At 42.1% G+C, this 27,163-nt stretch overlaps 1 protein-coding gene across 20 annotated transcripts in view; it reads left to right on the top strand.

The window, feature by feature from the left end:
• PCBP3 (poly(rC) binding protein 3) overlaps positions 1 to 27,163 on the top strand; it is a 213,434-nt gene that overhangs the window by 12,135 nt on the left and 174,136 nt on the right. Inside the window, exons 1-2 of one of the 20 annotated variants that reach the window (XM_032630000.1) lie at positions 9,871 to 9,948; positions 17,245 to 17,459. The exons of the other annotated variants lie outside the window; for them this stretch is intronic. The gene's annotated coding sequence lies outside the window, so the exon portion shown is untranslated. Of the gene's footprint in view, positions 1 to 9,870; positions 9,949 to 17,244; positions 17,460 to 27,163 lie in introns of those variants that run through there. 20 annotated transcript variants of the gene reach the window in all.

A 27,163-nucleotide genomic window follows, 5' to 3' on the forward strand; every position in this document is an offset into this window, starting at 1 on the left:
CTTTGATACATTTTGAGTAAATTTTTATATATGGTATGAGGGAGGAGTTTCTGTATGTGGCTCTCCAGTTGTCCTAACACCATTTGTTGAAAAGACTGTTTCCTCAGTGAATGGTCATTTAACACCTTTTTTGAAAATCAGTTGACCATAAAATATGGGTTTATTTCTGGACTCTCAGTTTGATTCCATCCATCTATATACCTATCGTTATGCCAAAACCACACAGTCATGAGTACTGGAGCTTTGTGGTAAGTTTTGAAATTGGGACGTGTGAGTCCTCCAATTTTGTTGTTCTTATTTAAGATCGTTTTGGCTATTTCTGGTCCCTTGCATTTCTCTATGATTTTTAGGATCAGCTTGTCAATTTCTGCATAAAAGGCAGCTGAAATTTTGGTAAGGATTGCGTTGAATGTGTAGGTCGATTTGGGAATATTGCCATCTTGACGGTATTAAGTCTTCCAATCCATGAACGTGGGATTTATTAGCTGCAATAGCTTTTTGTGGATTCTGAAGATTTTCTATGTATATATAGATAATTTTACTTCTTCCTTTCTAATCTGGATGCCCTGTATTTTTTTTTTTTTTTTTTTGCGGTACGTGGGCCTCTCACTGTTGTGGCCTCTCCCGTTGTGGAGCACATGCTCTGGACGTGCAGGCTCAGCGGCCATGGCTCGCGGGCCCAGCCGCTCCGCGGCATGTGGGATCCTCCCGGACCGGGGCACGAACCCGTGTCCCCTGCATTGGCAGGCAGACTCTCAACCACTGCGCCACCAGGGAAGCCCTGGATGCCCTGTATTTTTATTCCTTGTGTAATTGCCCTGGTTATAACTTCTAGTATAATGTTGAATTGTTCTGGCAAAGGTGGACACCCTTGTCTTCTTCCTGATCTTAGGGGGAAAGCTTTCAGCCTTTCACCATTAATTATGTTGTTAGCTGTGGATATTTGTAGATGCCCTTTATTAGGTTGAGGAAGTTTCCTTCTATTTTTATTTTGTTGAATTTTTTTTTAAATTGTTCTTGTCAGATGCTTTTTCTAAATCTACTGAGATGCTTTTTCTAAATCTACTGAGATGACCATGTGGTTTCTGTCCCTCATTAAGGTGGTGCATTACATTGATTGATGTTCGTGTGTTGAACCAACCTTGCCTTCCTTAGATAAATCACAGCTGGTCATGGTGGATAATCCTTTTTTATATACAGTATTGCTCGACTTAGTTTGTTATGGTTTTGTTGAGGATTTTTGCGTATGTATTCTTGAAGCATATTGGTACTTAGTTTTCTCTTCTTGTGATATCTTTGGTTTTGATATCAGGATTATATTGGTCTCATAATGAATTGGGAAGTGCCCTTTTCTATTTTTTGGAAGAGTCTGTGAAGGATTGGTGTTCATTCTTCTTTAAATGTCTAACAGAATTCACTAGTGAAGCCATTTGGTCCTGGACTTTTTCTTGGGAAAAGTGAGAAGTTTCTCAATTTCTAAGACAATGTCTTTACCTGTTTTAGGTCTATTCAGATTTTTTATTTCTTGTTGAATTGGTTTTGATAGTTTTTGTCTTTCTAGGAATTTGGCCATTGCACCTAGGTTATATAATTTGTTGGCAAACAATTGTTCATAATATTTCTTAATGATCCTTTTTATTTCTGTAAGGTTCTTAATTTCATTTCTGATTTTAGTAACTTAACTCTTCTCTGTCTTTTTCTTGGTGCATATGGATAAAGGTTTTTTCTTTTTTTTAACTTTTCATAGAACCAACTTCTGGTTTCACTGTTTTTTTTCTCTGTTGTTTTCTGTTTCCTTATTTCATTTATTTTTGCTCTAATACTTGTTTTTTCCCTCCTTCTGCTTGCTTTAGATTTAGTTTGTTCTTTTCTAATTTCTTAAGGTGGAAGGTTAGGGTATTGATTTGAGATATTTATTCCTTTTTAATGTAGCTATTTATACCTATAACTTTCTCTAATCACTACTTTCGCTGCCTACCGTATGTTTTGGTATGTTGTGCTTTCATTTTCAGTCATTTCAAAGTATTTTATAATTTTCTTTGTGCTTTCTTCTTTGATTCCTTGGTTATTTAGTAGTGTGTTGTTTAATTTCCACAAACTTGTGAATTTTTGTTTGTGTTATTAACTTCTGAATTTCTTTCCCTTGCCATCAGAGAACATACTTTGTATGATTTCAGTCCTTTAAAATATTGAGATTTGTTTTTCTAGTGTAACGTCTGGTCTCTCCTGGAGAATGTTCCATGTGTACTTTAAAATAATGTGTTTTGAAAGCTTGGCCAAGATGGTGGAGTAGGAAGACCCTGAGCTCACCTCCTCTCATGGGCACACCAAAATTACAACTACTTACAGTGCAACTATTTATGAGAAAGACTGAAATCTACCAGGAAAGATCTTCTACAGCTAAAGATATAGAGAAGGAACCACAATAAGATGGGTAGGAGGGATGGAGTTGCAGTATAGTCAAGACTCATACCCCCGGATGGAGGACCCATGAAAGGGAGAATAATTACAATTTCAGAGGTGTTCCCCAAGGTATGAGAGGTCCAAGTGCCACATGGGGCTCTCCATCCTGGGGGTCTTGTATCAGGAAGACAAGCCCCCAGAACGTTTGGCTTTGAAGGCCAGGGGGCTAACTTTTGGGAGAGCCAGAGGGCTGCAGGAAACAGAGACTCCACTCTTAAAGGGTGAACACAAAATCTCATATGCTCTGGGACCCAGGGCAGAAGCAGTAATTTGAAAGGAGCTTGGGTCAGACCTACCAACTGATCTTGGAGAGTCTCCCAGAGAGGCAAGAGGCAACTGGAGCCCACCCTGGGGACATAGACAATGGAGGCAACCATTTTGGGGAGCTTGTTCTACCACCTGGACACTGCTGCTGGCAAGTACCATTTTGGAATCCTCTCTCTGGCTTATTAGACTTAAGACCCAGCCCCACCCATGCCCACCAGCCTGTGGATACCAGGGGATACCTAAGGCCAAGCAAATAGCTGGATGGGGACACAGCCTCATGCAATAGCAGGCAGACTGCCATAAGACCCCCCTGAGTCCACAGTCTCCCTTGGATATTGCCCTGTTCACCAGAGAACCCGGGACCCAGCCCAACACACTGGCGCATAGGCACTAGACTCTGGCCCTGTAGCCAGAGAGCCTGGGACCCAGCTCCACCCACCAGTTGGCAGATACCAGCTCCAGAAACCCCTGGGCCCCAGCCCTGCCCATCAGCAGGAAGACACTAGCACCAAGACCACCACAGCCTTGCAGCCTGCCATGGCAGGATGCAGCCCTCCCACAAGCAGGCTGGCACCAACCCTGGGACCCACTGAGCCCCTGCCCTGCCTACCAGCAGGCCAAAACCAGCTCTGAGACACTTTAGGCCCCTCAGGATCTGGCCCTACTTACCAGAAGGCCTACACAAACTTCGGGATACCCTGTACTCTGCAGCCAGGTGTATCAGGAACTGGGCCCACCAACCAGTGGTCCAAAACCAACTCTGGGACCCCTGGGCCATGAAGCTAGACCCTAGGACCTAACACTGTCTGCCAGTGGGCCAGCACTAGCCCCAGGACCTGGCTTCACCCACCACTGGGCAGGCACCAGCCCCAGGAATTCCTGGATTCTAACCCCACCCGTCAGCGGGTGGACACTAGATCTGAGGGGGCCTGTCCCACAAGCACACACCCCAGAACCCACCAGTGAGCCAGCATTAGCCCTGGGAACCCCCTGGTTTCTGCAGCCATCTGCCTTGTGACCTGGCCCCACCAACCAGTGGCTGCCAGCCTTTGCACTAGGCAGGGCCTGGCAACCAACCACAGTGGGGGTCACCATGTCTACCAGACCACCCACAGTAGTCAGCCCACCACAACAGAAGCATCCATGTAACACACTGGGGGCAAATCTAGATCATATAGCTCTGTTCACCAGAAGGGAGTCTTCTGCTGTGATGCATAGGACATATCACATCTCCAAGGTTGGGAAAAGTAAAAACAGAAAATTAGGCGGAATGAGGAGACAGAGGAACATGTTCCAAACAAAGGAACAAGATAAAACCCCAGAAGGAGAACTAAGTAAAGTGGAGATAAGCAGCCTACCTGATAAAGAGTTCAAATAATGATCACAAAGATGATCAAAAAACTTAGGAGAAGAATGGATGAGCAGAGTGAGACGTTAGAAGTTTTTAACAAAGAGTTAGTAAATATAAAGAACGACAAAGCAGAGATGAAGAATGCAATAACAGAAATTAAAAATACACTAGAAGGAATCAACAATAGTTTAAATGATATAAAGGGATGGATGAGCAAGCTGGAAGACAGAGTATTGGAAATCACTGAAGCTGAATGGAAAAAAGAATAAAAAGAAGTGAAGAAAGTTCAAGAGACCTCTGGGACAACATCAAATATAGTAACATTCACATTATAGGAGTCCCAGAAGGAGAAGAGAGAGAGAAAAGGTCAGAGAACATACTTAGAGACAAAATAGCTGAAAACTTCCCTGACTTGGGAAAGGAAACAGACGTCCAGGTCCAGGAAACACAGAGTCCCAAGCAGGAGCAACCAAAAGAAGATCACACCAAGACACATTGTAATTAAATTTGGCAGAAATTAAAGGTAAGAGAATATTAAAAGAAACAAGAAGGGAAAAGCAACAAGTTAAGTACAAGGGAACTTCTGTAAGACTATCAGCTGACTATTCAGCAGAAACTTCAGGCTAGAAGGGAGTGGCATGATATATTTAAAGTGATGAAAGGGAAAAACCTACAACCAAGAATACTTTACCTGACAAGGCTTTCATTCATTTTGATGGCGAGATAAAAAGTTTACAAACAAGCAAAAGCTAAAACAGTTCATCACCACCAAAGCAGCTTAACAAGAAATGTTAAAAGGACTTCTTTAAGCAAAAAAGAAAAGCCCACAACTAGAAACATGAATATTACAAAAGGAAAAATCTCACTGGTAAAGACAAAAATACAATATAGGTAGTAAATCAACCATGTACAAAGCTAGTAGGAAGGTTAAAAGACAAAAGTTGAAAGATAGTCTATATACACAATAAGTAGTTAAGGGATACACAAAACAAAAAGATGTAAAATATGATATCAAAACCAGCAATCATAGGGCAAGAGGAGTAAAAATGCAGGGTTGTTAAAATGCATTTGAACTTAAGAGATCAGCAACTTAAAATATGTTAAGCAACCTAAAATCATATATGTATAGCTGTATGTAAACCTCCTGTAACCACAAACCAAAAATCTGTAATAGATAGACACACACAAAAGAGAAAGCAATCCAAAAATAACACTGAAGATATTCACCAAGTCATAAGGGAAGAAAGCAAAAGAAGAAGAAAGGAAGAAAAAGGAACTACAAAAACAACCTCAAAATGACTAACAAAATGGCAATAAGTACATACCTATCAGTAATTACTTTAGATGTAAGTGGACTAAATGCTCTAATCAAAAGACTTAGGGTGGGGACTTCCTTGGTGGTCCAGTGGTTAAGAATCCGTCTTGCAATACAGAGGACGCTGGTTCGATCCCTGGTCAGGGAACTGAGATCCCACATGCCGTGGGGCAACTAAGCCTGTGTGCTGCAACTACTGAGCCCACGCACCACAACTACAGAGCCCGCATGCCACAACTACAGAGCCCACATGCTCTGAAGCCCATGCACCACAACTACAGAGCCCACACACTCTGGAGCCCATGTACCACAGCTAGAGAGAAGCCCGCCCGCTACAACAAAGAGCCTGCATGCCTCAATGAAGAGCCTGCGCACCGTAGTGAAAGATCCCATGAGCTGCAACTAAGACCTGATCCAGCCAAGAAAGGAAGGAAGGAAGGAAATTTAAATAAAAAGACTTAGTGCGCCTGAATGGATACAAAAACAAGACCCATCTATATGCTGCCTATAAGAGACTCATTTCAGATCTAAAGACACACATAGACTGAAAATAAGGGGATGGTAAAAGCTATTCCATGGAGATGGAAATGAAAAGAAAGCTGGTATAGCAATACTTATATAGGACAAAATGGACTTTAAAACTAAGATTGTAATGAGAGACAAAGAAGGAAATTACATAATAATCAAGGGATCAATCCAAGAAGAAGGTATAACAATTGTAAATATATATGCACCCAACATAGGAGCACCTAAATACATAAAGCAAACATTAACAGACATAAAGGGAGAAAGTAACAGTTACACAATAATAGTAGGAGACTTTAACACCCCACTTACATCGATGGACAGATCATCCAGACAGAAAATCAATAAAGAAACCCAGGCCTTAAATGACATTAGACCAAATGGAATTAATAGATATATGTAGAACATTCCACCTAGCAGAATACATATTCATTTCAAGTGCACATGGAACATTCTCCAGGATAGATTACATGCTAGGCCATAAAACAAGTTTTGTTAAGTTTAAGAAAATTGAAACCATATCAAGCATCTTTTCCCATCACAATGCTATGAGAGTAGAAATCAACTATAAGAAAAAAAAAACTGCAAAAAACACAAACACTTGGAGACTAAGCAGTATGCTACTAAACCACCATTGGATCACTGAGGAAGTCAAAGAAGAAATCAGGAAATACATGGAGACAAATGAAAGTGAAAACACAATGATCCAAGATCAATGGGATGCATCAAAAGCGTTCTAAGAGGGAAGTATATAGCAGTACAAGCCTACCTCAGGAAACATGAAAATTCTCAAATAAACAACCTAAATTTACACCTAAAGGAACTAGAAAAAGAACAAAATCCAAAGTTAGTAGAAGGAAAGAAATTATTAAAAATCAGAGCAGAAATGAATTAAATAGAGGCCAAAAAATAGAAAAGACCAGTGAAATTAAGAGCTGGTTCTTTGAGAAGATAAAGAAAGTTGGTAAACCTTTAGCCAGACACATCAAGGAAAAAAGAGAGGATCCAAATCAATAAAATCAGAAGTGAAAAAGAAGTTACAGCTGACACCATAGAAATACGAAGGATCATAAGGGATTACTACGAAAAGCTATATGCCAATAAAATGCACAATGTAGAAGAGATGGAAAAAGTCCCTAGAAATGTATAATCTCCCAACACTGAACCAGGAAGAAACAGAAAATATGTACAGACCAATTACCATTAATGAAATTGAATCAGTAATAAAAAAATTCCCAATAAGGAAAATTCCAGGACCAGATGGCTTCACAAGTGAACTCTACCAAACATTTAGAGAAGAGTTAACACCTATCATTCTCAAACTCTTCCAAAAAATCCAGAGGAAGGAATGCTTCAGAACTCATTCAATGAGGCCAGCATTACCCTGATACCAAAACCAGGCAACGATATCATAAAAAAAAAAAAAAGAAAATCATAGTCCAATATCACTGATGAACATAGATGCAAAAATCCTCATTATAATACTAGCAAGCAAATCCAACAGTACATTAAAAGGATGATAAACCATGATCAAGTGGAATTTATCCCAGGGAGGCAAGGATGGTTTTACATCTGCAAATCAATCAGTGTGATACACCACACTAACAAATTGAAGAATAAAAATCATATGACCATCTCAATAAATGCAGAAAAAGCTTTTGAAAAAATTCAACATCCATTTAATATAAAAACTGTCCACAGTTTTTAATAATAACAAAGGTCATATATGAACAAGCCCACAGCTAACATTATACTCAATGATGAGAAACTGAAAGTGTTTTCTCTAAGATCAGGAACAAGACGAGGATGCCCACTCTTGCCAGTTTTATTCAACATAGTATTGGAAGTTCTAGGCATAGCAATCAGACAAGAAAAAGAAGTAAAAGGAATCCAAATTGGAAAGAAAGTAGTAAAACTGTCATTTTTGCATATGTCATGATAGTATACATAGAAAATCCTAAAGTTGTCACCAAAAAACTGCTAGAGGTCATCAATGAATTTGGTGAAGTTCCAGTATATAAAATTAATATACAAAAAATATGTTGTATTTCTATGCACTAACAATGAACTATCAGAAAGAGAAATTAAGGAAATAACTCCATTTGCAGTCTCATCAAGAAGAATAAAACACCTAGGAATAAATCTAGCTAAGAAGGTAAAAACCTGTACTCAGAAAACTATAACACACTGACAAAAGAAATTGAAGATGACAGACAGATGGAGAGATATACTGTGTTCATGGATTGGAAGAATTAATATTAAAATGACCATACTACCCAAGACAATCTATAGATTCAGTGCAATCCCTATCAAAATACCCATAGCATTTTTCACAGAGCTAGAACAACTAATTTTAAAATTTGTATGGAAACACAAAAGATCTGGAATTGTCAAAACAAGCTTGAGAAAAAAAGAACAGAGCTGGAGGTATCATGCTTCCTGACTTCAGACTATACTACAGAGCTACAGCAAAAACAGTATGGAGCTGGCACAGAAACAGACACACAGATCAGTGGAAAAGATCAGATAGAAAGCCCATAGATCAGATTAGAAAGCCCAGAAATAAGTACATGCACTTATGGTCAATTAATACATGACAAAGGAGGCAGGAATATACAATGGAGAAAGGACAGTCTTTTCAATAAGTGATGTTGGGAAAACTGGACAGCTGCATGTGAAAAAAATGAAATTAGAACATTTTCTTATACCATATACAAAAATAAAGTCAAAGTGGATAAAAGACCTAAATTTAAGACCCCAACCCCCTAAATTTAAGACCCCAAACCATAAAGCTCCTAGGAGAAAACATAGGCAGAACACCCTTTGACATAAAATGCAGTAATATTTATTTTTTTGATCTGTCTCCTAAAGGAGAGGAAACAAAAGCAAAATAAACAAAAGGGGATTAAGAGGTACAAACTACTATGTATAAAATAAGTAAGTAAGCTACAAGGATATATTGTATAACACAGGGAATAGAGCCAATATTTTATAATAACTTTAATGGAGTATAATCTATAAAAATTACAAATCCCTATGTTGTACATCTGAAACTGATATATATATATATATATATATATATATATATATATATATATATATTTTTTTTTTTTTTTTTTTTGTGGTATGCAGGCCTCTCCTGTTGCGGAGCACAGGCTCCGGACACACAGGCTCAGTAGCCGTGGCTCATGGGCCTAGCCGCTCCGCGGCATGTAGGATCTTCCCAGACTGGGGCACGAACCCATGTCCCCTGCATCGGCAGGTGGACTCTCAACCACTGCGCCACCAGGGAAGCCCCTGAAACTGATATATTTTAAATCAACTGTATCTCAATTAAAAATAATATATATAAAATTAAAATAAAAAATAGAAATTCTCATCCCCCAAATGGTAGTATTAGGATGTGAGCCTTTGTGAGGTGCTTAGGTCATGGTGTTGGAACCTTCACAAATGGGATTAGTGCCTTATAAAAGAGGCTCCAGAGAGATCCCTAGCCTCTTCAACCATGTGAGGACAGCAAGAAGGCACTTGCTATGAACCCAGGAAGGGCCCTCACCAGAAGGCAACTGTGCTGGCACCTTGATCTTGGACTTTTCAGCCTCCAGAACTGTAAGCAATAAATTTCTGTTCTTATAACTAAAATAATAAAATAAAATAATGTGTTTTGTGTTTTTTTAATGGATTGTTCTGTACTTATCTGTTAGGTGTAATTGTTTTATAATGTTAAAATCTTCTATTTACTTGCTGATCTTGTCTTGTTCCATCCTGTATTGAAAATTGGATATTGATGTTTCCAACTATTATTGTTGAATTGTCTAATTGCTTATTCATTTCTTTTAATTTTGTTTCATTCATTCTTGGGATTTGTTAGGTATATGTATATAATTGTTATATCTTCTAGTTGCATTGACTCTTTTATCATTATAAAATATTCTTTCTTTGTCTCTAGTAACAATTTTTGTGTTGAAGACCATTTGGTCTGATGTTAGTAAAGCCACTCCAGCTCTTGTCTGATTACTGTTTACAGGTAAATATTTTTTCATTTTTTCACTTTCAGTCTATTTGTACCTTTGAATTTAAGAATGCCTCTTGTACACTGCATATAAAACATTAAAAAATTCCGTTAACACAATCTCTGCCTTTAAATTGTGATGTGTAATGAATCTACATTTGGTGCAGTTTTGATAAGGTGGTATTTATTCTTGCCATTTTGCTCATTTTTTTCTTTATGTCTTATCTTTTTTTGTTTTCTATCCTCTGTTACTGTCTTCTTTTGTGGTAAATAGATATTTTCTAGTGTGCTTTTTTGATTCCTCTGTCACTTCTTTTACTATTTTGTTTAAAAGTGAATGGTGTTTTTTAAAATTAGTTTATTTTATTTATTTATTTTTTGGCTGCATTGGGTCTTTGTTGCTGCGTGTGGGCTTTTCTGTAGTTACAGCGAGTGGGGGCTACTCTTCGTTGCAGTGCGTGGGCTTCTCATTGTGGTGGCTTTTCTTGTTGTGGAGCATGGGCTCTAAGTGCACGGGCTCAGTAGCTGTGGCTCGTGGACTCTAGAGCGCAGGCTCAGTAGTTGTGGCACATGGGCTTAGTTGCTCTGCGGCACATGGGATCTTCCCAGACTAGGGCTCGAACCTGTGTGCCCTGCATTGGTAGGCAGATTCTTAACCACTGTGCCACCAGGGAAGCCCTCTTTTACTATTTTTTGTTAGTCATATTCTTAGGGGTTGCCTGGAGCTTCTTACTATTAACAATTTATAACAATTTAGTTTGGATTAATACCAATTTAATTTCAATAGCATAAAAAAACTTTGCTTCAGTATATCTCCCATTTCCTCCCTGCCCCTCCATACTGTTATTTTTCTACAAAGTACATCTTTATACATTCTGTGCAGATCAGCACAACTTTATAATTATTGCCTTTTGCAGTTATCTTTTATTTCAGGTAGGAGAAAAAAGTTACAAACAAAAGTTACACTTACATTATCCTTTTTACTTCTGTAGTTACCTTTACCAGTGTTCTTTATTTATTCACCTGGATTTGAAGTACTATCTAGTGAGTGTAATTTTATTTTAACTTGAAGGACTCCTTTTAATATTTTTTGTAGGGCAAGTCTTCTAGTGATGTAGTCTCTCAATTTTGTTATTTGAGAATATCTTAATTTTTTCTTTGCTTTTGAAGGATAATTTTGCTGGTTATAGAATTCTTGTTTGACAGTCTTTTTCTTTTATAATTTTGAATTTGTCGTCTCACAACCTCTAGCCTGAATGGTTTCTGATGAGAAATGGGCTGTTACTTTAATTGAGGATACCTTTTGCATGGTGAGTTGCCTCTCTTCCTGCTTTGAAGATTCTCTTTGTCTTTGTATTTTGATAGTTTGATTATGACATACATATGTATAGGTATTTTGGAGTTTATCCTTAGAGTTTATGGAACTTCTTGGATTTGTAATTTTTAAAATCAAATATGGCAAGTTTTTAGCCATTATCTCTTCAAATATTCATTGTACCTCTTTCTCTCTCTTCTCTCCTTCTGAGGATTTCATTATGCACATGTTGCTTTGCTTGATGTTGTCCCTGAGACTGTTCTTTTGTGTGTGTGTGTGTGTGTGTGTGTGTGTGTGTGTGTGTGTGGAAGACTTTATTCAAGGGGACTACAGCAATGGGGTTTTGTAGTAGGGGAGAGAGATTGGACTCAACTCCTCTGTTCATTTTTCTTCCTACATTTTACTTTCTGTTCCTTAGATTGGAAAATTTCAGTTAACCTATCTTCAAGTTTGCCAGTTCTTTCTTGCCTGCTCAAATATGCTATTGAATCCCGCTAATGAGTATGTCATTTCAGTTATTGTACTTTTTAGCAACAGAATTTTAAAATTTATTTATTTATTTTTTTGCAGTATGCGGGTCTTTCGCTGTTGTGGCCTCTCCTGTTGCGGAGCACAGGCTCCGGATGCGCAGGCTCAGCGGCCATGGCTCACGGGCCTAGCCGCTCCGCGGCATGTGGGATCTTCCCGGACCGGGGCACAAACCCGAGTACCCTGCATTGGCAGGCGGACTCTCAACCACTGCGCCACCAGGGAAGCCCTAGCAACAGAATTTTTATTTTGTTCCTTTTTATAATTTCTGTCTCTTTATTAATAGTCTCTATTTGGTCAGACATCATTGTCATACTTTCCTTTAATCCTTTAGACCTGGTTTCCTTTAGTTCTTTAATGTATTTAAAATAGGTTGTATACAGTCTTTGTGTTGTAAGTCCCACATTAGGGCTTCCTCAGGGGTAGTTTCTGTTGATTGCTTTTTTCCCTGTGTACAGGCCATATTCTCTTGTTTCATGTTTTCGTTTTTTTGTATGTCTTATAATGATGTGTTGAAGACTGAACATTTAGATAATATATATGGCAACTCTGAAAATCTGAGTCTGGGATATTTGGTGGTACTGCTTTTTATAGTAGTTTTTGTTTGTGACTTTCCTGAACTAACTCTGTAAAGTCTCTATTCTTTGTCATATATTTCCACTGAAGTCTCAGTTTGGCTAGCTTGGTGGTCAGCTAATGATTGGATAGAGATTTCCTTAAATGCCAGGAATCAGTAAGTCTCCTAGTCTTTCCTGAGGGGCTCTGTGTGTATGTGTATATTGGGGGCATGCTTCAGCATTTCATCAGACAGTTTACAACTCTATCTTAGTCTTCCCCTCCTGCTTGTGCAGAGCCTCAAAGTCAGCCCAGTGTGAGCACTTACAGCCTCTCAGGTCTTTCCTGGGCATTCTCACAACCTTGGGTAGGTGCACAGCTCTCCATATATGATGTGGTCTTCTAGATTTCCAGGGATATATTGGAGTTTTCAAATCCCCTGTAGACAGCCTATTCCCCAGCTTTTGCTTTTAAGCTTTTGGTTAATTGTTTGCCCCAGCAGTTGTACACTGTCTCAGGCAGTTACAAAATTAAACAGTTGCCTCTAATTGTTTTGACATATACCTCTGAGGAAAATGATTTTCTCACTGCGCAAGCTCTGACTCAGGTCAAAGAGAGCCTGGCAAGTGGAACCCATTAGCTATGTCAGATAATGACAGTTCTCTGGGAGTAAGTCTTTGAAGGAGTTCCAACCCTGTTCTGTCCTCTTCTGTGGCTGCCAGGCTGCTGCTTTTCACTATGACTGTAGGCTGTTGGTTTTCAAGACTACTATGGAGTTGAGGTGGGGGTTAGGAGAAATGGTGGGAGTAGTGCAAGCTAAAGACCAAAATTTGCTCTTCTTGAGATTCAACCATTTTTCTTTAACACATGCTCCCCAATTCTGGCAATCCTCTGCTTAAACCCCCAGATTTCTGAAAAAGTTGAATCTGACAGTTTCTGCTGTATTTTCATTGCTTTTATCGAAGAGGGATTTTTTTTGGAGGTCCTTACTTTGCTATTTTTCACTGATATCACTCTCTCACCTTTACTCTTTCTTTTTCTTTTCTTTTTTTTCTTTGCTGCACTGTGTGGCATGCGGGATCTTAGTTCTCCAACCAGGGATTGAACCCATGCTCCCTGCAGTGGAAGCACAGATGCTTAACCACTGGACCACCAGGGAAGTCCCTCGCCTTTATACTTAACAGAATTTATTCCTGTATATTGAATTTTATGTTGGCATTATTTTCTTTCAGCACATTAAAGGTATCTTTCCACTGTGTCTGGATTTTATATTTTCTGTTCAGAAGTCAGTAGCCAACATAACTGCTATGCCTCTGGATGTACTCTGTACATTTCCTATTGCTTTTGAAGGATTTTCTCATTGGCCTTAGGTGTATATAGTTTGATGAAGTTCCATGCATCCCCTCCCCGCCCAAGGCATGTTGGCTTCTTGTATCTGTTACGGAATGATGTCTTTCACAACTCTGGAAAATTCACTGCTATTATCTTCAGGTTTTGCTTCTGTCTCATCTTCTCTCTTCTGTCTTGCTAGGACTGTAAGTAGATGTGTGTTTTTTGCCATATATTCTCATGCCCTGTATTTTGTATTACCCAGGGTTTGGTCTCTCCATACTTTAAGTTGAATATTTTCTTCTGAGCTAGTTTCCAGTTAACAGTTCTCCCTTCAGTAGCACATAATCTGCTTTAAATCTCATTCATGATTTTTAAATTTTCAATTGTAGATTTTTAAAAAAATATTCAAAACTGAGTTACTTTTTATAGCTCCTAATCTCTCCTTTGTGTTTTTGACCATAGCAAGTGTAGTGTTTTTTGTTTGTTTTTCCCAATTTTTTAATTGTAGTAAAATACATGTAACATAAAAATTAACATCTTAATCATAGCTCTTTCATCTTATAAAACTGCAAGTCTATACCTAATAAACAATAATTCCTCATCCCCCCTTTCTCCCAGCCCTTGCAACCACCTTTGATTGGTTCTACTTTCTGTCTCTATGATTTCTGAGATACTTTAAGGCAGCGGTCCCCAACCTTTTTGGCACCAGGGACCGGTTTTGTGGAAGACAGTTTTTCCATGGACGGGGGTGGGGGGGATGGTTTCGGGATGCTTCAAGTGCACTACATTTACTGTGTACTTTATCTCTATTATTATTACGTTGTAATATATAATGAAATAATTAGACAACTCACCACAATGCAGAATCAGTGGGAGCCCTGAGCTTGTTTTCACTTGCCACTTACTGATAGGGTTTTGATATGAGTGTGCAAGCAATTGATTTATTATGGTCTCTGTGCAGTCAGACCTCTCTGCTAATGATGATCTGCATTTGCAGCCACTCCCCAGCTCTAGCATCACCACCTCGGCTCCACCTCAGATCATCAGGCATTAGATTCTCATAAGGAGCGCGCCACCTAGGTCCCTCGCATGCACAGTTCACAGCAGGTTTGAGCTCTTATGAGAATCTAATGCTGCAGCTTATCTGACAGGAGGCGGAGCTCAGGTGATAATGCGAGTGATAGGGAGCGCTTCACTCGCTCGCCCACTGCTCACCTTTTGCTGTGCGGCCGGGTTCCTAACAGGCCACAGGCTGGTCTGTGGCCCGGGGGTTGGGGACCCCTGCTTTAAGGTACCTCATATAAGTGGAGTCATATATCAATAGTATTTATCTTTTTGTGACTGACTTGTTTCACTTAGCATAATGTCCTCAAGTTTCATCCATGTAGCATGTACCAGAAATTCCTTCCTTTTTTAAGGCTGAATAATATTCCATTGTATGTATATACCATATTTGCGTATCCATTTAATCTGTCAATGGACACTTGGGTTCCTTCCACATTTTAGCCATTGTGAATAATACTGCTATGAATATAGGTGTACAGATGTCTCTTCAAGATCCGGCTTTCAATTATTTTGGGTTTATATCCAGAAGTGGAATTGCTGGATCATATGGTAATTTTACATTTAAGTTTTTGAGGAACTGATACTCTTTTCCACAGAATGTAGTGGTTTTTTTGTTGTAATAAAACATATATAAAATTTACATTTTAAATGTATATTTCTGTGGTATTAAGTACATTCACATTGTTGTGCAACCATCACCACCATCCATCTCTAGAACTTTTTTCATCTTGCAAAATTGAAACTCTGTCCCCACTAAACAATAATCCCGGGTGAGAGGGAGGCTCAAGAGGGAGGGGATATGGAGATATATGTATACCTATGGCTGACTCACTTTGTTGTACAGCAGCAACTAACACAACATTGTAAAGCAATTATACTCCAATAAAGATGTAAAAAAAGAAACAAAAAAACCCAATAATCCTCTCTCCCAGTCCCCTGGAAACTACCATTCTACTTTCTGATTCTATGAATTTGACTTCTCTAGGTACCTCATGGAAGTGGAATCACACAATTTTGTCCTTTTGTGAATGGCTTATTTCACTTAGCATAATGTCTTCAAGGTTCATACATTTTGTAGCATGTGTCAGAATTTCCTTCCTTTTTAAGGCTGAATAATATTCCATTTTATGGATAAACCGCATTTTGTTTATCCATTCATCTGTTGATGGATGCATGGATTGCTTCTACCTTTTGACTATAGTGAATAATGCTGTTAAACATAGTTGTAAAGTATCTGTTTGAGTCCCTGTCTTCACTTCTTTTGGGCATGTTTCCAGAAATGGAGTTGCTGGATCATGTGATAATTCTATGTTTAATTTTTTGAAGAGCCACCATACCATTCTCTACTGCAGCTGCACCAGTTTACATTCTCACCAACAACGTACAGGATTCCAGTATCTACACATCCTCGCCATCACTTGTTATTTTCTGTTTCTTTGATGTATCCTAATGAGCGTGAAGTGATATTTCACTGTGGCTTTGATTAGCACTTCCCTTATGATTAGTAATGTTGCACATCTCTTTATGTGCTTATTGGCCATTGATGGATCTTCTTTAGAGAAATGTCTATTCAAGACTTTTGCCCATTTTTAACAGGGTTGTTTGTTTTTGCATTATTGCAAGTGCAGTTTTTGATAGTCCATATTGGGTACTTCTGACTTCTCATGTCTTTGTGCATCTGTTTTTATTTTCTGTTGTTTCTTGCTCATGGTGTCTAATTTCTTTGCATGTGCTAGACATTGTGTCTGCAGAATTATTTTGAGGAATAATATGAGACCTAGGATGATTGTATCATTTTTGGACGGGTTTTATTTTGTTATCGCTAAGGTTCTTTATTCTTAAAGAAGCCATCTTAATCCCAGTGCAAGCCTGAAGCCAACCAGATGAACAAAACAAGGCAGCAGTGCATGGGAGGGCTGGTTTTCTTTTCAGGACTTCTCCACATTTAGGGTTTATCCCTTTGTTCTTCCAACACAAGTTGAAGGCTGGTTTCTCAGAGTCTGACTCATGCTCTTACTCTGTGCCTGTAGCCCCCAATTTCTGGATTATTTCGGGTAACTGTAGCACCTATAGTAAAACTCCCAGATGTTAGGACCTTACACAGAAACTTCACTTCTCCTTCATGTAATAGTCCCCTGTGGATGCTCCTCAACAATGCTCGGCTTTCCTCTGCACGGTGATTCGGGCCTGGCTTTTGACCGCTGTGGTCCTGCTATCTGCTGGGCTGGTAGCATCGTCTAGGGCCTGAACTTCCTTTTTGTCCAGCTGGCAGATGGGGAGTACAGTACGGAGGATGCACACATGCTTTCCACCCATGTTGGCCTGGACATGACATGTACAGTAACTGTAGATGTTCCACTGGGGAGAGCTAGTCACGTGGCCTGCCTAGATGCACGTGTGAGGTGGGCGAAGAGTAGTCCATGGTTAGCAGCTGCATGTCTGTTTGGTGGACAGTTACCTCTGCCTCAGTCCTTCCCCTTGGCCCTGAAATATCTGTGCACATTCTTCTTTTGCAGCTGTACTCATCTTCCCCAGGGAGACAAATACAGATATGGCTCTTGAGGTTTGGTGACTGAACTAACACACAGGTTATCTACCTGCTGCTCATACTGTTCGGTAATGGAGCCAAACCATTGACAATTGCAATGGAAAAAGCCTTCCATTTGAAAGGGGAGAAATGGAAGATAAGCATCAGTCCTCGGCTCAAGCAAGAGTGACACCCTGAGGACAGGTATGACGAAGGCGTCTGTCAATGACTATTAAACAGAGGCCACCAGGAACTCACCTGGCGCCTGCGACGGAACAGGCTGGGACCAAACACCATGGGGAACTGTGAGAGGGTGTTAGAAAGAATCTGTTACAGGATTTGGGCTTCGGTTGGAAGATTCTGGGGAGGATCGAAGAAAGTCGAGTGCTGTCAGTGAGCAGGGGCCATTTTATGGATGAGTATCTTAACACATTTTATCTAAGGCAGGGTGGATTAGGGCGAGGCTAATGCTGCAATTGGTAAGGAAGCAGTCCTTCCACATGTTAGCCGGGAGAGGCCACACGTGGTGTTTTAGGGCTTGGACAAAGTTCATGTTTTGTTTGTGCTCTGATGTGATGGTGGTGATGGCCATCCTGGTTCTCCTGTGGTCTCGTCTGATTCTCTTGCCTCTGCCCTGGGAGTGTCTGCCCAGACTCCTTGCCCTGACCATGCGAGGCTTTTCCTTGGCCTTTGTCCTCTGTGGGCACAGCTGCCTGGGACCTTGGAGAGGATCTCTCCCTTGACGGGCGGGGTCTGCCCAGATTCCAGAGTTTGTTTCCGCTTGCGGAGTTTGGAGGCTGGGGATTGTTTTGACAGTCACTGACTTATTTTAGGCTTATGTTTCTTTGGCAGTAGAATTCCCCCCAAATTCTAGTAGCTTCTGATCTGTTTGCTTTCAGCAGTTCCATGTGCCCGTCCCTACACCCCGAGTTCTTTCCTAGTCATGACCCTCTGGCCTGGTCATTATCTTTGCTTTCTCATGCCTGTGTCTCTTTCTGCTCAGGGTGTCTTGAAGGCATGGCTGTGGGTGGGAGAGAAACCCTATTATCTGATCTGTGTGTACAGCTGAGCGCTCTGTTTAGCCAAGGAGTCTTCATGGGCCTGTGCTTCTCAGAACAGTTTTAGCCTTACGTCTTACTCTTGGGGTGCAGAGGAGGAGGCTTTTCCCACGAGGTGAGCCCCATGCTTCTGGACTGTCTCTAGGTGCTTTCTGGTCTCTCAAGTAGGCCAGTTTTTGCCTAAGCTCTTCTCTTGCTGTGATGGCTGTTTTGGCAGAGCAGGTACCAGTCATGCAGGCTGCCGGCACTCCTTTTCCTCCTGTCCCCGAGCTGGAGGCTGGGTGTGAGTGTGGCCTACCTTCAGATGATCACTGCTTCGCAATGCATAAAATAGGACTTCCTCATTACCAGCTGCCTGACCACGGTTTGTATTATGGCATCACCCCAGTTCAAAGAAGCCATTTGTGTCTTAACTCATCTCTGTTGAAATATGTATTTAATGATAGAGAATTTAAAAGAGGAAAATTTCTGAACCAAACTCTTTGGGGACTGTTTAAACCATTTTCTATTTCTCTGTTTCACTACCACTTGGATGTGAAGCTTTGGAGAAAGGAGGATATGAGTACCTGGCCTGTATCCTCTTGGGGAATTCTCTTGTGGAAGCAAAACGAGATGACTGACGTGCAAACGTGTTGGATAGTAAAGCTCTCTGGGTATAAAAGGCATTATTTCATCCTGAAGTACTTTCGGGGATAAATAATTTATTGGCACACTAAGTTCATCCTCTGAGGCCAGGTGCTCCTATGATAATGTACCCAAGCCAACCTTGGAAACTTACAGCATCTCAGAGTGAGGAGGGCCAGCGGGCATGTCCCTCTGTGATTTTTACTGAGTTGGGTGCTTTTCCAGGGAGTTCTGAGCTGTATTCATAACTGTCCTTAAGCGAATAGAAACAGTCCAAAGTGGTGCCCCCTCACACAGAGTGCAGTTTACAGGCGTCTGTAGCGTGACACAGTTAATAATCGCCCATGATACTTAAGTGCCCCAGACTGGTAGTTTGAGTTTTCATGGAATTTTAAACCGATGAGATTTTGTAATAGAGCCATGTTTCTTACTGATGTCTTCCATAACCCCTTATGATTGAACTGTTGCTGAATTTCCTAGACTTGATTAATTACCTCATTAATTGGACAGACAAATAATGAAGTAGATTATTTTGCTTACTGAGAAATTGTTAATCTTGAGGTAGCCTTACTTCTCTAGGTCCACTTAGGCAGCTGGAACTTTTCATTTAATGGTCTTTTCAAATTCATGTATTATCCATGTGATCAGCATGGAGACTGACATTGACAGAGGTGTTATTTTATATCAGGGCACTGGGGTGACATGTAGACCACTGGTCCCCACAGGGGCTGTGACCCTGGCTTCTGCCATCTCTCTTCCCTACTTCCTGGAGTTCCTGAAACTGGGCTCCGGCCCCTGGGGACACAGCTCCCCGCTGCCCGGCATCCTTGGCTCTGAGGGGCTTCTTGCTCTTAGCTACACCCCATATGGGGTCTGTTATTTCTCTTTTCCTTGCTCTGGGCACCACTGCACCTTGTGGGCACAGCTTCTCCTGGGTGGATGGTGGGGCAGCCCGGGAGCTGGCAGAGTGTGCCCACTGCCCCAGCGTACTGCGGCCGGGCTCCGAGTCTCTTCCATCTGGAGGACAGAGCACGGCGGGGCTGAGGCCCTGTGCTCTGCTGGACGTGTGAGAGGAGCCTGGCTGTCAGCCCCCTTCCTTCAGACCCAGGAGGAAGCGCCTGAAGCCAGGGGTCTGGGGTCAGCTTGGTGAGGCCGGGGTCCTTGGCTGGGGCTGTCTGCCTGCGCTCAGATCCCTTTCAGCTGGGCACACCCTCCAGACCGGCCCAGGCTCAGCTGGGCTCCACTGAGGGTGCCCGAGGGCGAGGCCCAACACTGCAGCACCCATTAGGCAAAGAACCAGATTGGAATGCCGAGCTGGAAGCAAGCCGCAAGTCCTTACTGAACAGAGGGTTAAATTCCACCCTGAGGCGAGGACTCTCTGGTGAGTGGTCTCCAGGATCTCAGTTACGACCCCCCACTCCATAAGGCTCAGGCACAGGGCCGGCGCCATAGGCCTGTCGCTTCTGCCTCTGAAGGCAAACCTGAGACTCCCAATCCCTTGTCGGCCCTCTAGCACCCATAGGATGACAACAGAAGCTGTGATCTGTGGACCTTCAGGGTTCTCCAAGACCCCTTCAGGGGGGAGACATGATTCCCATGTTTTCATAAAGATCCAGAAACATGATTTCCTTTCTCACAGTGCTGAGCCCTGAGCTGATGGCACAAAAGTGACGACGGGCAAAACTGCTGGCACCTGAGCCCCATCGCGCCAGGGGGCCATGGGGGGGGCGGTCGGGCAGACTCTCATAGTTCCTTCAGCACCACCACTGCACAGAGAGCCACTTGCATGCGAGGAGAATGTCCTCGATGAAGCAGTAAGAATGATTAATTTAATTAAATCTTGACCCTTGGGCACATGTCTTTTAAGTGTTCTGAGAGACAGACTGGGAATTCGCGCATTGCACGTCTGCAGATGGAATCATGGCGGTTGTTTCAAGGAAAAACAAGTGCTTGTGCTTTTTTCGGGTGGGGAGCTGAACTCGCCCCTCTTCTCATGGAACATGGTTTTTACTTTAAAGAATAACTGACAGACAAACCGTGGTTATTCAGACGTGTGATTTTGGCAGACAACGTCTGAAAATTGGACTAAGTGAGCCTGTGACTTCAAAGGAGATAACTGCCGGTGTTTGTTGCAACTGACAAAATTTGAGTTTTCGGTCAAAAATTAGAATTTTGAAAACTTGTGTCTGCTATGGTGAGCTTGACAGCTTCTCAGTACTTAAAGATGTTTCTGATGAACTCAGTGGTGATGTTACCAAATGTGATTTTTTGACATTATATATTGAAATGTATTCAGGAAGATCCACATAAATCACTGAGCCAGTATTTTCCAAAATGACTAATGCATGATGTCACACCAACCATGCATGGATGAAATATATGTCTAGGGTGCAAGATTGCTAGATAATGGGTTTTAATGTTAATAAAAGTTTGTTGATGGGTTTTCAGATTCCATGTTGCAAGTAACCTTTAAGAAATGACCACTTGCTGAGTTTTGATGTCATATCAAAGAATATCCGTGATGATCTGATAAACCTATGCAGATACTCCTGTTTCCAGCCACATGTCTGGGTGAGGATGGGCTTTTTTCACATACTTTAACCAAAACGTTTCACAAGAGATTGAATGCAGAAGCAGGTGTGGCAATCCAGCTGTCTTCTATTAATCCTGTCATTAAAGAGTTCCAGAAATTCTTCTAATTTATTTTTGTTTGGAAAATATAGTTACTTTTATTAAAAAGTGTTATTTTCATTGTTATGTAATGGGCTTATTATTCATTGTGAATGAATTACTGAATAAATAATTTTTAAATCTCTCTGTGTTAATTTCAAGTAAATATCAATGAATAGAATCCGTTTAAGAAACAAATTGAGGAAAGAAAGGGGTCCTGAGTCCAGAAAGTTTGAGAACCACCGGTCTGGTATCATAGGAAACCGTGGTGCTTGAGTGGAAACGCCAGTGGTTTTGGTGAAGAACCTCAGGGAACTGCTGAGATGATGAGCTGTCACCGAGCACTGAGTCAAAGAGAAGACTGAGTTCTTTATTTGTTTTTTTTTAGGTGAATGCTAACAGGAAAGTGGGTTCAACTGAAAGACTGACATTGGAAAGAAACAGAGATTCATTTCAACTTTCATATTGTAAATAATTTTAGAAATTAACATCAGAATTTGATTTTCAAGAAAAACCCTACAAAAGCAACCAACTGAGCCAGCTTTATTTATGAAATATGGAAATAAAGGCTTACTTCTCTAAAAAAAAAAGACAAAAGTCCTACAGGCAATTCTGCTCTGTGATGGAAAATCTTTCTAACCCAGATTGTTCAGTTACTCAACAACATTTATTAGTACCAGCAGTATCAGTGGGGTATAGACCTCTGTGCTAAGTGCTAAGAGGGAGACCAAAGGTATAACAGATGGTTTTTTTCTGATGCTAAGAGGTTTTTTCTTCCAGTAATTTATGAGGGAGAGAAGGTGGGTAGGACAAGTTCTCAACTGAAAAGCTGCGTGAGAAGATATAGGACAGAGGAGACAGGAAAGCTGTGCCTGGCTGCAGCAGGTGCTCTGCAGCAGGGCTCTGGGTGGCTGAGGAGGGAGAGGGAGCGACCCTGGGTCTGGTCCTGGAGCCGTCTGGCAGGTTAGGTCCCCTGGACAGAGATGCACATTTCACTGCCTGGTGTCAGGAAGCAGAGCTGTTGGCTGGCTCACTTGTGGTTTCTGGGTGCCAGTGGAGGAACAAAGGTGAAGAAGCATGCCTCTCAGCTGCAGGGTGGTCATCGTCGTTGGGGGCAGCACCTGGGGTGTAGAGGTGTGCCCTGTGCTCGCCCCTAGCTCTGCCTTAGCACCTCTCCCTGGCTGGTAACTCTGGGCTGGTTCCATGCCTCTTATGGAAAGAACAGTAAAGTTTCTTCTAATGAGAATTGGGGAGTAGGAAATTCTGATTAATTGCAATTCCCTTTCAGTTCCCAGACCATCAGGAAAAAAAAATTTTAAACCCTAAGATTAAGTTTCTAATTTATTACCTAGATTATGTTAAACGTGATTGAATCTTTCTAAAAAGACAGGATTTTGCAGGGCCTCAAGGCATCATTGACCATAGAATATTACTATTCCCTAGTTCCTGAGAAATCTTAGCTGGTTTAGAGCTCCTGTCTCAGAGTAGAAGTGCCTGCAGGGAACACTGTCACTGTGACAAGTGGGTCCTGTCCCCAGCTCCTTGCTAGTAGAAATGAAGTCAGAAACCTGGCTTCCTGTCCCCGATATGACAAGCTGCATGTGCCTTTGAAATCCCTTAAAGCCTGTGTCTCTTTCCGGAAACTGGGTGTCACTGAGGTTGGTGTCTAGTGACCAACAGGAAGATGGGTGTGTGGTTGAGAGCTCTGCTGGAGTTGAGTGGAGGGAGGGCACCTTGAACTTTGGCTTGCTTTCTGAAGCCATCCTCACCTCTCGCTGAATAGAGACACTCACAGGAGTCTCAGCCCCCTGGTCCACCTGCCCTCCCCTGCCAACACATACACACAACCACACACACACAGGCGCACAGGCACGGTCTCCCGAATGAAGGAATAATGACAGTGTGGGAAACGATGTGGAATTGTTAGCCTTCGGGTCACTTGGAAGAGCCCTGGCCACCCCTGCCTGGAGACTTAGCTTCCGATACCTCCAACGCGTGGATGAGGTGACCTGTGCCCGTCTTAGTTCCCTCTGACATCTTTCATTTCCTTGGCACATGAAGGTTTCCCTCCATTTGGGGGCCATATCTGAGTTGCTATGTGGAGTGCAGGGCTGTGGCGCTTGACGCTAATGAGCTGGCTGGTCTTTAAATAGCACAGTGCCTATAAACAGAATCACCTGTTTTACAGCCTGGTATTGAAGAAGATTGTTCCCAGAGGGCTCTGAATGGCTATTGGAGCATTAGAAAGGCAGTAAAATGCTCCTCACTCCGCCCCTTACGTGAGGCAAGACTGGCTGAGAACACACACACCGTATCAGTGACATTTCTTTTGGGCTGGGCTGGAATCATCCCTCCCAATGCATTACACTCAGGTTGCATCAGGATGAAGAATGGCCAGGCCAAAATCTCCTTGATTATCGGAAACTTAGTCATTTGTTCTCTGAGTCAGCTTAATGGCGTGTAATGTTCACATCACATTCTTTTGGGGCCAGGCCAAGAACCAGCATGTTTGCCAGCGTTTCAGCAATGAGCTAATCAGGCTTTTGGCTCCTACATTCCTGGCCAAGAGCTCCGCTGGAATTAATAGTGTCACTGCAGCAAACCGGGGTCCTCGCAAAGGTTGCTCGTTATTTTCCTGTGTCATATGCTGGCCCTTGCTTTCATCAGATGAGCCGTAAGCCCCTTCTCTTCCAGAAGCTCTTCCCAGGCTGAGGCTCTGAGATGTGATGCTAGAAATTCAGCCCAACAGGTTATTTACTGAAAAGCCCTGTCCTGACTGCTGCTGAGGGTGTAAGTTCGGGGGAGAGTCTTTCCATGTAATCCAGGGAGCACGTAATCCACTTGGGGGTGGGGCATGATGCGCGAACACACGTGTCCTCGGTACCATGAAGAGCCAGCCACACATCATCAGAGAAGAGCAAGAGAAGTATGTGGAGCTCCGGGGAGGCAGCACTTTGGAAGGATGGAAGAAGGCCTTGGAGAGGATGGGCGTCTCATCTGTGTCTTGGAGACCGCAGAGTGCGGGCTGGCACGTGGGAGGTGGGCAGTAGGTGATAGCTGTCCTAGCTTTTTTGCTACACTTCAGTTTTCTAACTAGTAAAAGAGAAAAAAGTGTCTTGCATATCTGCCGGGGCCTAGCTTGTGAGACGACAGGGAACCGCCTGGGGAAGGCGCCCAGGCAGGGCGGGCACCTGGCGGCTGGTGCGCGGCGACCGAGATGTCTGAGAGCCTGAGTGTCGTCCGCCCTCTGCCACTTCTGCTGCCACAGAGTGGACGGAGGAAGCGCCCTCTGTAGTGTGTGGAAATGAATAGCACATGTCTGATTAAAAAAGAGCTGCGGCGACATGCTCTGTCTCTGTCTTACTCATAAGATACTCTAAGTCGGGAAAGAACTTCTTTGTGATTTTTGAAAAGTGTTTAGTGTGATAAGAGGAAAAGTAAAAAAGTAAAAACAATGAAATCAATAGAGAGGGTATTCTTAAAAAATTTGTGCCAGAGCAGGAATTCAAACAGATGTTTAAAGGGATTGTTCCTGGCTCTGTGGGATTGCAGTGCACATACCACAAAGTGGCTCTCCATTCAACTCCTCTGCCACTGACGGGCATCTGGGGTTTCCAGTTTGGGGCTGTTGAGAATAAAACTTCTCTGACTGTTCGTGTAGGTTTCTTTGGGCAACATAGACACACATTTCTCTTGCATATGTATCCAGAAGTGGGACTGTTGTGTCCTAGGGCTGGTGTCTGTTTACTTTTAGTAGGTGATTGCCAGACAGTTTTTCAAAGCGGTAGAGCCAGTTTGCAACCTGTCCAAAGATGCCTGAGAATTCAGTTGCTCTGCACCCTCAGCAACACTTGCTGGTTTCTGTCCTTTTCACGTCTGCCTTTGTGGAGTTGTGTGCTGGTATCTCACTGTGGTTTAGTCTCCATTGGCCTGATCACTGATAACGTGTGTTTTTTTCCCACACCACCAAGCAGTTCTTCAACATCAGCTGTATATCCTGTAGTTGCACTCAACTATGACACCATCTACCTGGAGACAGCATCAGATTCCACAGGCCAAGGGCTCAGTCTCACCAGGCCGTCCCTGTCCCCCTTCAGATGCCAGTCGCAAGTCCAAGTTGTTACCTGTGCTGCTGACCAACTGGCTGTAAGCTGGAGGTTCCCATGACCCACCTCCTTGGGTTTGATTAATTTGCTAGAGTGACTCACAGAACTCAGAGAAACATTTACTTATGTTACCAGTTGATTGTAAAGGATACAGATGAACTGCCAGATGGAAGAGATTCGTAAGGTAAGGTACGTGGGAGGGGTCTTGAAGCTCCTGTGCTCTCCGGGCCCACCGCTTTCCCCTCAGCTCTACCTGGTCACCGACCGGGAAGCTCTCCAAAGCCCGAAGCCTAGCCTTTTGGATTTTTATGGAGGCTTCGTTACCCAGGCATAATTGATTAAATCGTTTGCCATTGATGATGGAGCTCAATCTCCGGCCCCTCTCCCCTCCCTGGAAAGGTCCAGCCCTCTAATCATGTGGTTGGTTCCCCTGGCTACCAGGTCCCATCCTTGGGTTACCTAGGGACTTTCTAAAAGTTATTTCATTAACATAGCAAAAGATACCTTTATCCCTCTTTCACTTCAGGAAATTCCAAGGGTTTTAGGAGCTCTTTGCCAAGAATGGGGATAAAGACCAGACATGTATTTCTTGGGGTAAATCACATTGAGCACTTCTTTAGGTTATTGTCCATTTGAAGGTCCTCTTTTGTGAAGTGCTTGCTCAAGTCTCCTGTCCATTTTTGGTTTGTTCTCTCTCTTTTTTTAAATTGTAGTGTTTTTTGTATATCCTGGAGGAAAATTCTTTGTTTAATATATACATTGCAAACGTCTTCCCCCAGTGGGAAGCCTGTCTTTTCACTCTTTTAATGATGTCTTTTGATAAATAGAAGTTCTTATTAGTAAGTTCAATTTATCCATCTTTTCTTTTATGAGTGATGTTTATTGTGTCTGGTTTAAGAAAAATTTGTTTACCCCAAGGCCATGACGATATTCTTCCGTGTCTCCCTCTAGAAATTTTATTATATTCCTTTAACATTTAGGTCCAGTCCAGTTGTGTCTAGTGTGAGATATAAGTCCAAGTTCCCGTTTTCTCTGTGGATATCCAGTTCATCTAGTCTCATTTACTGAAAAGACTATTTTCCCCGCCAAATTACAGGTGGTACCTTTGCAGATCAAGTGCCCTTATGGATCAAGGTCCAGTCAGGAGACAGTGGTTACACCAGTAATTTGAATAGGGAACATTTATTATAAAGAACTGTTAACTAGCAAAAGGGATTAACTATCAAACAGGGTAAAGAGTAAGGTTGCTGTAAAGAATACAGGAATAGCAGATGTAGGGAGCAGCCGCTACCTCTGGAGCTGAGGGGAAGTACCTGGAGATGGAACAGCCTCAGAAGAGGGTCTCCACAACAAGTCTAAGATTCATCATTGCCGGAGAAGTCATGACTGTGACCCACTGGAGAAATTCACTGAGGTGCTTCAAGCTGGAGTTGGCTGCTGTGGTGCCCGT

The sequence above is a fragment of the Phocoena sinus genome, chromosome 4 (genome assembly GCF_008692025.1).
Source record: "Phocoena sinus isolate mPhoSin1 chromosome 4, mPhoSin1.pri, whole genome shotgun sequence".
NCBI lineage: Eukaryota > Metazoa > Chordata > Mammalia > Artiodactyla > Phocoenidae > Phocoena > Phocoena sinus.